This window comes from Zingiber officinale, chromosome 1A (genome assembly GCF_018446385.1).
Source record: "Zingiber officinale cultivar Zhangliang chromosome 1A, Zo_v1.1, whole genome shotgun sequence".
Lineage (NCBI taxonomy): Eukaryota > Viridiplantae > Streptophyta > Magnoliopsida > Zingiberales > Zingiberaceae > Zingiber > Zingiber officinale.
The window spans coordinates 138,520,746-138,534,069 of record NC_055987.1 but is presented as its reverse complement, the minus strand read 5'-3'; the positions used below and the strand labels follow the sequence as shown (position 1 = coordinate 138,534,069).

The 13,324-nt window shown below is 40.1% G+C and overlaps 1 long non-coding RNA gene across 1 annotated transcript; it reads left to right on the top strand.

Moving 5' to 3' along the window:
* Positions 1-1,765: 1,765 nt before the first annotated feature.
* On the top strand, positions 1,766-2,956 carry LOC122010279. The gene is made up of 5 exons (XR_006119835.1): positions 1,766-1,836; positions 2,172-2,282; positions 2,489-2,542; positions 2,631-2,747; positions 2,870-2,956. It is a non-coding gene; the product is annotated as an uncharacterized LOC122010279 (long non-coding RNA).
* Positions 2,957-13,324: the final 10,368 nt, after the last annotated feature.

The following is a 13,324-nucleotide window of genomic DNA, read 5'->3' as shown; positions in this document are numbered from 1 at the left end:
GTTCCACATCATCAAGGCTACATTATTGAGTGTCACCTCATGAGGAAGACCAAGAGCCATGACTCTTGGTATTACATGGAGGTATATAACACACAATGAAGTGGCCGACCACTTTATGGTGAATTGAAGCAATTGTGTGCTCATTGAAGTCTTCTTCTTCCTCCTCTCATTCTCTTCTCTTCTCTCCCTCTCCTCCATTGCCGAGCCACCCAAGAGTGCTAGCACACTCTAAGTAGTTTTTCTCCACCTTTTGTCCATGTGGATACTTGTAGAGGAGTGTTCACTTGATACTCTACGAGATCCGGTAACGTTTTGGGTGAGCGAGATAAGCGAAGGGCTTCGCTACAAAGGTATAACTCTGTTTTCATGTAGATTTAAGGTAGATCTAGTGTAGAAACATGTACATGATTAATTTTAAATATATCTTCGCACGGATCCGTGGCTAGCTTCGGGGTTTCCGCAATGCAAAAAGCAGTTTTGCGGCCCGAAAATGCTTACAGTGAAGACGTCGTTGTTGCGCTGTAGGCACCTGATCAGCTCCTCCTTCGGGCCCACTTCTAGGGTTGATGCAACGAAGGTGCACTACAACAAAAATGTTAAACAACAACACCACAAAGACAACGGTTTTAGAAGAAACTGTTGTAAATTTGGTAAAAGACAACGGTTTTAGATAAAACCGTTGTCTTTGAGCTCCCATAAAATACAAAAGACAACGGTTTTGTGAAAACCGTTGTCATTGAGCAATATTTTTTTAAATCAACAACGCATTTTACAACGGTTATCTAAAACCGTTGTCTTTAAGCACTTTTTTAGGCGATACGACAACAGTTTTGTAAACCGTTGTCTTTTACTTTATTCTTTCGGTGTTTTCCCCTCTCTGTGAAAAATTTTTGGCGCCGTGTTTTTCGCCTTAGCCTTCCTGAACCCTTCTTATCCGTTTTTATTTCCCTCTCTCCATACGATCTCTTCACGCTCCTGCTGCCGAAAACCTAAGCATCTTCATTCAACCCCTCTCCGGTGAACCCCTCTCCACAAATTTTTAAGTGGAGAGGAGGAGGAGGAAGGTGATGAGTTTGTTCACCGGAACATGCGCCAATGACGAGAACTCGCCGAACCTTGTTTGCTAGCTTGACTGCGTCTAGGGCATGGTCGATGCTCTCTCTTTTGTCCGGTGGAAGTGTCATCAGGTTAATGTCTCCCTTCACCTCTTTCCTCTGCTTACTCATTAGGGTTTCATCTTACCTGCTTCTTGATGAGGATGTTGTCGTTGAGATCTCCGAACATGAACTCGTCATCATTGTGGAGGAGTTTGGGTGAGGGGGATGAAGAGGGGACGAACCGAAGCCAATCCCCAAGGGGAAAACCAAATCTCCGGAGCAAATCTTCCCGGTCATCTCGCCGTCGAGTGCATTCTTGATTTGTTCGCCCCCCAGTTTTCAGGGCTGCGTTAGTTGAGCACCGTACGGCAGATCGAGATGTGGATTTCCTGGGCGACGCGGATGCGGGCCTCCTTCGGAGCTTTCTTCCTTTGGCTCGTCACTTTGGTCTACTTCACTCAGGTTCCCTTCCTTTGGCTCTTATTTCCGACCTTGTAGAGTAGGGCTTCTTTGTCGATTCATTCTTGTACCTGCCTTTTTGGTAGTTTTCATTGATCTTGTTTCTCTATAAAAGACGTAATTTCGATCGTCATTTTTATATACTTTGGCAGGGTTTCAGATCCTTTGTGTGGACTGCAATTTCTTACCAGATGAAAGACATACTGAAGTTATCGCCGTCTTCATCACAGTTTCTAGTTTCTGTTGCTCATTCTCCATGGAGTATCAAACCAATTTATGGGTAACCACTTAACCGTCTTGTGTTTGGTCCACTTAACCGTCTTGTGTTTGGTGGTTCGATGGATCTTATTGTCTGCTGCTTACGTTGTGATTAGTACTTCAACACTTACAGACAAATGATCTGCATTTTATGTTAGCAATCACAATATGTAGCCAATTTATCTTATAAAATTGTTTTAGTAATCTGTACGCAATTCTAATTCATGACTCTTTTGTTGTTGATGTGCATGTTATCATGAGCTTGCTAACGGTTAAATTATACTAACTCGACGTGTTTATTTCTTTTGGAACACTAAACTTTAAATGACTTGGTCTTTGTATATTTTCTCATAATAGATACACATAGCTGGACTCACAAGAACATTTGGGCATTATGTGTGAGATCATACTGTTTCTGATATTGATGCATGAAGGTGCATAACTTGTTGAGCAACACAAGGCAAATATGTCAGTATAAATTTCTTAAAACATAATATTTCATATCAAATTGTTTCCATATTTGTGATGCTGCTAAATGCATTTCTATTACTTACATTTGCATTGCTCGTATGAATTAGCTTATCCACCCAAATCAAAGAATAAAGGAAAACAAATGTCAAACACGAATATTGTTCTCATGGTGATAATTATTTTTTCTTGTTGAACTCACACAGGATATTACTCTTGGTGTTTCCCTTGGTTCAGCAACCCAGATCTCCATGTTTGTTGTAAGGATTTAATTTGATGTAGCTTTGAAATGAAATGTTGTGTATATGTTAAAGAATAGCTTACAATGTACTAATTTGCCCTTTTAAGGTTCCATTATGTGTTATGGTGGCTTGGATAACGGGAATCAAGATGGATCTTGATCTTAATCTGTTAGAAACTGGCTCATTGATCATGGCAATACTAGTAATAGCATTCACGTTACAGGTAACTCATTGGGGTATGCTTGTTAGTTACACTAACTTCTGTTGTTGTTTTTCAGTTATTTTGAAATGCTAGGATTCAACCAAAATTCTTCCTGCAAGACTCAACTAATGGTACTTTTACAGGATGGAACTTCACATTACTTAAAGGGGCTTGTTCCCTTGCTGTGCTACTTGGCAATTGGTGCATGCTTCTTTGTTTTCAAATCCCCACTTGAGTAAGTCTCAAAAAAATTAAGTCTCCTCCTTAAGTGCATCTTTTTCATCATTATGGTTCAAATTTATGAACTTTGATATAAATTTAACTGACGAATACATGAAGGTATCAGCCAACAAGTTCCATAACCAGAACAGCTGTAGTGATTGTGGCTTAGCTAATAGCTAGTAAAAAATGGTAAAATATTCTTCATAATTACCCATTAATTTCCTACTTGTTGGCTTTACTCTTGAATTCAGCACGTACTTGCTTGCAGAGTATGAGCTGGCGAATTGCTGCTTCAACCAAACCATATTCCCCTGAACAAATTGAGTCTTACAATAACTTTTTTACATATACTTTTAATTTGAGTTTTGCTTAGTTGCTTTCGTTTACCTCATGACAGGTGATGATGAGACGGTTTTGTCCTCGTAAGACTACTCTATTGTTTGTTATACGAGATAAAACAAGGGTGAATATTTTCATATGTGCATTTTTCAGCTTCCGTATTGAATATTTTTTAAGCACTCTTGTTGCCACAGAGAGCTATAGAGGAAGAGCGATACATCGATGCAACTTTCATTCGTGATCATGTTGGGGCAGGACTGGTCAGTTTATTGGAATTAACTTGTTGCCAATTCTTACATCATCTCCATTAAGCTATGCTTGTCCCAATTTTTTTGTTTCAGCTACATGAAGCTATTCACTCCATTGAGCTTTATTCATTTTGCTATATGCAAGCCTATAACAGTGGTTGCCAATTCTTATATATTGATTGAAAAAAATTCTTCAAATGTTGAACGCATACAGAAACTTAAAGCAATGTTCAGAAAGGGTGCATGCGACTTAAATACTGATGAAAAAGGTAGTTGCTCAGTATACTGCTTTGTGGTTTTTATGCAAACTGCACATCCTCAAGCTTTGAGATCTTACTAGAGTGTTGCTGCTGTAATGTTGAGACATAAGGTACATGACTTCCTCTATGATTCCTTCTTTCTGTTGCTGCTGTTAGCTATTCGATCTAGCTGCTTTCACATAATACATGGTTTAAGATATAATGTCAAGTTTATATATTCATCAACTTTTTTCATGCTCACTTGCTTGACTACTCATGAAAATGTGAAGCGACAACGTTTCTCGTGCTTATTTGGCCATTCTTTTACTTAAACATTTCAGAAGATCCAGATTTATGTACGTACTTCACAATTTGGTTTCTACTGTACAAAAGATGCAAAGCTGCAAGAAGTTTATAATTATTTATACATGTTGATAAGTTTTCTACTTTTGGAGCTTGTTTGTTTCAATTATCAATTTAGTTTGTAGTGGTTTATTAGATTTATTCGTTTCAATTATCAGTTTGCAATGATTATCAGTTTATACATGCATGTTTATACTTTTTTCTATGGCTTTAACTATATTTTATTTTCAGAAAAGGGAGAAATCTGGATTTGCAAGCTAAGTCTATGAAATTCTGTATGCAGAAAACGGACCAGTACGTGAAGATTGTTGTGGTCTGATAAACTTAATTTTATGGTCTTATCTTTTGTGGTTATGGTCTGATAAACTACATGTGATCATGTTTGGATAGCTTGTAGTAATTGTAGAAGTTTATAAATTTAAGTGAATGTACATATATGTTGTACCAGTTTTTGATTGAGACAAGATGTATAAAAGACAACTGAATGTATATATGTTGAAAACAGTTTTTGTGAATGTATATATGTTGTACTAGTTTGTGTGTTTTATCTATTCGCGATGCATTTTCTAATCAACATAGACAACGATTTTTTAACCGTTGTGAAAAGTATTCAAAGACAATGATTTTAAACTAAATTTTGAAGAAAGACAACAGTGTATTTGTTGTCAAAAGCATATCTGCGATCAAATTTTTGCAAAACTGGCAATTACAACGGTTTTATACTGTTGCAGAACTGTTGTCTTTGGTATTAAAAGACAACACTTTAAATCCGTTGCATGACTGTCGTCTAATGTGGTCAAAGACAGTGGTTTTAAACCATTGTCTTTTACCGCACATTTAACAACAGTGTCAGTTACAACGGGTTTAAAGGGCCTATGACAACGGTTTTTAACCGTTGTCTTTTAATGTTTTTGTTGTAGTGGTGGTGGCCTCCGATCGGCCATCCTGGATCTATACTTCTTCTTTTTCTTCATAAACTAAGGGGGAAGGCCTTTCAGTTGTAGTATTTACCTAGATCCGGGGGGCCTTCCGGGCGGACCTCGACTCGGCTCGGACCATCTCCACATAGCAGCGTCGTGCTGCCAACTGATCGCCTTTGACCTCTCCCACTTGGTCTTCGACAGGGAACTTGATCTTCTGATAGAATGTCGGGATGACAACCCAGAATTCAGTGAGGGTTGGTCGGCCCAAAATAACGTTGTACACCGAGTGCGCATCCACTACGATGAAGTTAGTGGTCCGCGTCCTTCTGAGTGGCTCTTCACCGAGCGAAATAGCCAATTTCATCTGACTGACCGGCTGAACCACGTTACCAGTGAACCCGAACAAGGGCGTTGTCACAGGCAGCAGCTCAGTCCTGTCGATCTGAAGTTGGTCAAACACCTTCTTGAAGATGATGTTGACCAAGCTCTCTGTGTCAATAAAGATGCGATGAATAGTGTAGTTTGCTATTACCGCTTGGATAATGAGGGCGTCGTCGTAAGGCACTTCAAATCCCTCGAGGTCGCCAGGGCCGAAGCTGATCTCGGGCCCATTCGCCTTCTCTTGGTTGCATCCCACGGCATGGATCTCCAGTCGTCGGGCGTACGACTTGCGGGCTCAGTTGGAGTCACTGCTGGTTGGCCTGCCAGCGATGATGTTGATTTCCCCCCGAGAGATGTTGCTTCTATTTTCTTCCTCTCAAGCAGACGGTCTGGCTCGCTCATGGGAGGCTCGAGGGTTGCTTCTTGGTTGGTGTGGGTGTCGCTGCTCGGGTGACTGTCTAGCTTCTCACCGTCCGGTATTTTGATGATTATGCCGCCGGTCAAGCGAAGGCGATCGGCGGCGATAGCTCATTGGCTTAGTGACCGGGGTGAGACTCCGACAATCGTGGGTGTTGTGGGTTGTCGACTGATGAATTGAACAAAACATGGGAGTCCATACCTTTCCTTTCAACTTAGGTCGTTCGGCTGCCACGTGTTGGACAGCGTGCGACCTTGATTCCTGATACAACCTCATCCCCTCAACCCGAGGTCCTCTGGGTGGTTGATGAATGGTTTGAGGCCTCCGCTCGGCCGACGTTGCTGACTCTACTGGTGTTTCCTTTTTACAGGCCGCTTGCGCCTCCTCCACGTTGATGTATTCGCTCGTCTTTTTCAGAATATGGTCATAGTCGCATGGCGGTTTCCTGATGAGCGAGTGGAAGAGGTCGTCATCCATCAACCCCTGGGTGAAGGCGTGCATCATGGTCTCGGATGAGACTGCGGGAATATCCAAAGCGGCCTGATTGAATCACTGGATGTAAGCTCGAAGAGTCTCTTTGGCCCCTTGCTTCATGGAGAACAGACTGACGTTGGTCTTTTGGTAGCGCCTGCTGCTTACAAAATGGTGGAGAAAGACCGTCCGAAAATCCTTGAAACTTCGAATCGATCTGTCTGGCAACCTCCAGAACCAACGTTGTGCGAAGTCGGACAGGGTGGTGAGGAAGACCCTGCACTTGACTCCATTGGTGTATTGATGGAGAGTAGCGGCGTTGTCGAACTTACCGAGGTGGTCATCCGGGTCGATTGTACCATTGTACTCTCCGATCGCTAAAGGAGCGTAATGCTTCGGGAGCAGGTCATGTAGGATCGTCTCAGAGAACTGGAGATTGATCCGTTCGGGGGATGACTCTGTTCGGGGCGGCTTCCCCTTCCTAGCATCCCGCACGAGCGCTTCATCAGATGATCCCTGGTTGGCTTGGGCCAGCTCGGATGGAGTTTGGAACAGGGCACGATGGAATGGAATAGGGCAGCGGGTGCCTCTCCAGGTGTGTCGGTCTGCCCTCTATTCTGCGCCCACGTAGAAAATTACTCCGATCGATCTTCCGGTGTCGCTCGGCCACCTGATGCTGAGGTGGCCTGCTGTGCCGGCCGCTCGGCGTGAGCCTTTTATTGTTGCTCCACTATCTTCGCTGCTCGCGCCTGGATGAGCGCGTCGAGCTCTTCTGGGGAGAACGTCACGGTGTGTTGACGTCCAGTTTCTTCCATCGTCTCGACTCCAGATCCAGGTGCGTTCCCACAGACAGCGCCAATTTGATCCTGTCCGGGTGCTGAGTCGACAAATGCTGGGGACGTGGCACTCTCGTTGACGGCGTATGAACCTCCGAATAGTGTGAGCCTCCGGTGAGAACCTACAATCACAAAACCGAGCTGGGAAGGGGTTCCCGACGATAGCCCTCTGATGCTCAAGTCAGCTCCGGCGAGAAGAGATCGAAGCAGCGTAACGAGAATGAAGACTGTAGCTACAGTAGATGAGAATGCATACCTCCGTCGAAGGTTGGGGGTCCTTATATAGGGCTCTCATGGGGCGCGTGCACGCTTTCTGAGATGTGCACGCTCCTCAAAGCATACCTAGAAATGGTCGTGTCAGAAAAGTGTGGCTGGCGCCATACCTCAATTATCCGAGCATTTCCTTGACGTGACAGTGGAAGCTTCCACCGTACTATTCTCTATCCGGTCCGGTCGCCGACCATGCCGTCTGTCGGTGGCGCTTGTCTCGAGGAAGATATGGCCAGATGTTATTTTTATCGGTATCGAGGCCGAGCGGAAGGGGCGCTCGGCCCGTCAGTCACCCGGTCGTTCGCTAGGCATCACGATTGAGCCGAGCGGGTAGTCCGCTCGACCGAGGGCGACTGACGCGGTCCTTTGAACAAAGAGGAGTCATGCTTAGCTTGTGAGCGTCGGAAGCTCAGCATAACGGTCGAGCTGTCGAAGCGTCGGCTCGGGCGCTGTCCGAGCCGATCACTCAGGTAGGTTGACTTTGACTGCGACCGCTGCGGGCCCGTTGGCCATCATCCGGGCGGGCCCTCCTTTCCTACCACCGGATCAATCTATATTAATATCATCTAATTGAGACCCTCTGTTTTTTGTATTTTTTAAATTAGTAAACATGTCTTCAAAATCATATTCTACAAAATCATATTCCTCTTTATTGACAATATTTATATTAATAGATGATGTATCAATTTCTCTATTAAAGTTTCAAACTTTTATAATTTATCAAATCCCCACCTATAAAGATGTCCTTGAACATAAACCAACTTATATTTAAACAAGTTGTCACACCTGACATAGATAATAAATTTTGGATAAATTCAAACTTATAATATAATTCTTTACCATCTTTAAAAAATGATTCAACCCTTTTATATATTCACGATTAATCTGATTCTCAATTATTATCCAACTTTTATCCATATTTATAAAACTTGGTTAAACATATAAAAATCACATTATTTAACAAATAATTCTTATAAGAAAAAAAAATACTCTTATAAGAAAAAAAAATACTCTTATAAGAAAGCAAATAACTTTAAATAAGTATCAAAATAATCCTAAAATTATGATTAAAAATATTACAAATACTAAGCAAGAAAATCCTAAAATTATCATCTAAAGTTCAAAATAACTCAAAAATAATCATCTAAACATAAAAAAAAAAAAAATCCTAAAGTCATTATCTAAGTATCAAAATATCCTTAAAATTATCATCTAGAATAACCCTAAAATTATTATTTAAATATTAAAAATACTAGATATAAAAGTAACTAGTATCAAAAACTTTAGAGATCATCTATTAAAATTATCTATTCTAAAGATCAAAATACCCCTAAAATCATCATCTAAATATCAAAATATTATTAAGATTATCATCTAAGTATCAAATACTGAAATAAATGCTTGAGAAGGTTATACCCATGGGATGTTGGAGGAGGGTCGAAATAGGAAGGCCGATCGGAGCAAAAGCAAGACAATCGCCGGAGTCGTCGGAGTTGTTGGAGGAGAAGTGCGGTGTAGGAGGGCACAGGAGAAGGGAGCAGGAGGATTCCATCCAAGTCACCGGAGAAGGAGCAAGAGGCTTTCGTCGGAGTCAGTGGAGTCGTCGGAGAAGAGGTGCGCGTGGAGAAGAAGAGGAGGTGTGGCGTGAGGAGGAAGAAAGAGCAGCGTTAGGAAGAAAGAGGGGTGTATGAGGGAATAGGATTTTTTATGAATGTTAGCGGTGATTTTTATTTTTCCTCGCTAAAATAATATTTAGCGGTGAAAAACTCTATTTCACCGCTAACATATTAGCGGCGATTTGGCTGAATTCATTGCTAATATACGAATATTAGTGGTGATTTATGTTTTTCCCGTTGCTAACATAATAATTAGCGACGAAAATGCCATATTTCACCGCTAAACCGTTAGCTACGAATTAGTCTCATTTGCCGCTAACAAACCTTTTAAAACTGGACTACCTAAACCTTATTAGTGACGAATTATGAATTTGTCGCTAACATATATTTTTTGTGAAAAAATATGTTGAAAAAATAATATTTGCGGCAAATTGATATTTCATTGCAAATTACACTGGTTAGCTTCGAATTTTAACATCGCTAATAATTCATCGCTATTTTATTGATTTTTGTAGTTCCAAGGCATATACATAAAACAGAATCTTCCTCGGAGGATGATATACAATATCCATTGCCTAGCGTTATTTGATATATTCTGACATCAAACATTTTCAACCATCTCATTAATATGGAGGTTAAAAAAGACGGTTCATATGCATGAAATGGAGCCTTCCTCAAGGGGTGGTCATACATATTCTATTATTCAATATATTCTGACACCAGATATATATATATATATTCTCTGCCAGTTTATTATTATAAAGGTTTTGAGGGTCAGTATAAAAAGAAAGTTTTCTCTGTTGGCCAAGTACATTTTGGATACACGCTTGACAACATTTTACTACATGCATACATATATGTTATTGTTTATCTTTTTTTCCACTTTTGCTCAGCTATTGTACTGACTTGAGTGTTGAACTAACGTTTCCCTCTGCTCTCTTTAAGGTGTGTATGAGGAGTGTCAACTATAATCTTTTCTCCATCTTAGAGTCTTCTCTTAATCAATGATAAAGTCATCTATCCAAGGTATCATCTCCACTGCTTTCAAAGATGATCACATCAAAAAGCAAGGAAAGAGAAGGGAGGAAAGGAAACAGAAGAGAGATTGTGGTAAAAAGACGAAACGCTCGCTCCCAGCGCCCCTGCCGTACCCGACCCAAGGCCATCACGAGGGAGGTAAATCACAGCATCCGAGCGAGCATGTGACGGACAGAGTGTAATACAGGGATAGGGGATTTATTCTCCAATTGCCTCGAGGATCGACCCTGCGATCTCATTGTCGTAACACCCATCACATACCAACTCGGATGACCATGGGATCGAAATAGTAGAGAGATTGGGCAAAAAGCGATAACGCTCGCCCCCAGCGCCCCCGTGGACCTCGCCCAAGGCAATCACGAAAGAGGTTAATCACGGTGACCGGAGAAGTTAGTGCGCAGTGGGAAGAGGGACACGGGGACCAGGAAGTTACGCCCTGACTACCCCGCGATTCGAACTCACGATCTCATTGGGCAATCTTCTACGCACTAACCACTCCGGATAACCCCGTGGGGCCGAAACAGTAGAGAGATTGGCAAAAGGTGGAACCACCACCCTAGCGGCCCCCTGGTCCCGACCCCACAAGATTCCAGAGGGAGTAAATCACGGTTAATGCTGGGTAGGATAGGTGACTGGGGGTCGAAGGAATTTTTGGCGCAGCAGATCAGGATTTTATCCCCGAGTGCAACTGACGACCTTCGATCCTACGACTTTATTAATAAGTTGTAGATACCTAACCAGCTGATCCAGCCCATGGAAGCTGAAACAGTAGAGAGATTGCATGTACACGAGAGAGAACGAGGGGGGTGGGGGATGTCAGATTTAATAGGAGGGAGCACATAATTTAGTATGCCTGGTAGTAATATCAAAACAGTATTACCTATTGGTAATTCAGAAACCTGCTTGCATACTTTGGTAAATTATTGAACCCACAAATAACAAGTGAACGATGAGATTCACAAATAATATTAAAATGAATATGGATAGGTTAATAAAAGGAAGATCTTAATATAATAAGTACGGCTGTGAATCATATATTTTCAAGAGATAATAAATATTAACATTTGAATCAATACCGATTAAAAATTAATTAATTAAATCATTTTTGTTAAAAATAAGGTTATGAGACAAATATCCTCACATGCGTTCGTTAATTCGTTGATTTTGTCAAATCTTGCATTTATTAACACCGTGGCAAATGTGCACATCGTGATCGCATATTGATAAACATGAAAATAAGATTTAGTATTATTATGTTTTGATGTGGGCATATAAACATTGTTATAAAAGATTAGTTTTGTAATTATGTATTATCGATCGTCGTAATTATTTTTGCTTCAATATATTAAAAAAAATTCCTTGAGTAAAAAGTGTGGAAATATTTTATTGGTGTTGGAGATATCATTCGATTATATGTGCAACCTTTTTCCTATTATAAAACTTTGCTCCATGAGCAATCTTAGTAATGTAAAGTTTTTAGAACTTAACTAATGTTAAAGTCATAGAGTTAGGTGAGAGGAGGTTGTCCTCATCTTGTTTTTCAAAAATTAAAAACCATTAATAATTATGTCGTCTCAGGACAAGGTTAGGTGGCTTAGTTGTTATGTTAACTAAACAATCAATAAGTAGGTTCCATAAGTTGCTTAATTAATTTGTTAATCTTCTATTTTATTTTTTTTGGTTGTTGATTAATTACAGGTTATGATGGTGTAAAATTTTATTAATATTTTAATAAAACAATACATTTTTATTCTTATTTTGGTAAAATTTAATTAATCAACATGTATAATAAGTGATGGTCTCTTTTTTTTTTTTCCTTATGTTAGAACTCATACTCTTCAGAAAGTTAGATCTGCTCCCGCTGGTGAGAACCGACACTCTGAAAAGTAACATAGGTTAGTGTTTCGGTTGGTTCATCGACATGGTCCCTACCGCCGATCAAAGGATGAAAGAAAAAGAAGACGAGGAAGAAGAAGAAAAATACTTAATGGAAAAGAGTTATCTCCGCTTGAAGGAATCAGAGAACCAACCTCCTTGTATTTTACCTCTTCGGTTACTTATATAGATAGCTCAGAGGGATCTCCATGTTATTTGCTTTTGCGCCTTTCTACTTCCTGTCCAAGTAAGTGAAGACAAACTTTCTGACAATCCGTTATCCTTCTTCCATTCCTTGATCACCGCGTAAGATGAGGAGGCATCAAGGGAACTACCTCTGACATCTATTACTTATTTCGTCACGTATTATGAAGAAGGAATCAAGGAAACCGCTTCTTACACTATCTACTTGCCTCTTTATTCATCAATCACCACATGTTAAAAACCAAAAGCTTCCTTATAATATTTTGAAGAGATCCATCCGTATTTCTGGGAAGGACTTTAACTATATTACTCGGAGGAGCCTGTATATATTGTTCGATGGAATTTATCCAAACTTCTTAGTGGAGCTTTTCTAAATTGCTCAGCAGAACTTACTCAAATTGCTCAGAGGAGCTTAATCATATTGTTCTGCGAAACTTAAGTGATATTGTTTCACGGAATTTGGAGGTATTACTTTATAGAACTTTAGTAATGTTGTTTTGCAGAACTTTATAATATATTGCTCGTAAGGTCTACACTATATTGCTGGGAGGACCTCATTACGCTTAAATAGAGGATCTTGACTTATATTGTCGGAGGATCTAATTATCTTTGAACAAAAGATCTTGACTTATATTATTTGGATGACTTCATTATCTTTGAACAGAAGATCTTGATTTATATTACTCGGAGGACCTTATTTTTATTATTTTTGAACAAAAGATCTTGACTTATATTACTCGAAGGACATGATTACCTTTGAATAAAGGATCTTAAGTTATATTGATAGTTTTTATAAAATCTAAGCCACATGAATTCAAGACAATTAAAATAAAAATTTGAATAAGAAAAACAAGAATCTGTGGGCATGAATATTCATTTCATCGAAGACATGACATAAGAAAAATATATATATAAACAAATATGACAAGGAACCTGATTGAAGAGTCATCCTTGTCTTTAGCGTCGTTCAGAAATAATCCCTAGAAGAATATGCAGCGTTAGGTCAATGGGGAGTCAAAAGCTTTATCAAAAATTTCATCCTAAACTCTTAGGACCAACCCTATATATAGTGAACATCTATTATCAACCCATAGATAATAATAGATGCAGGACTATAAGTCCATATATATACTGAACATCTATTATCAACATATA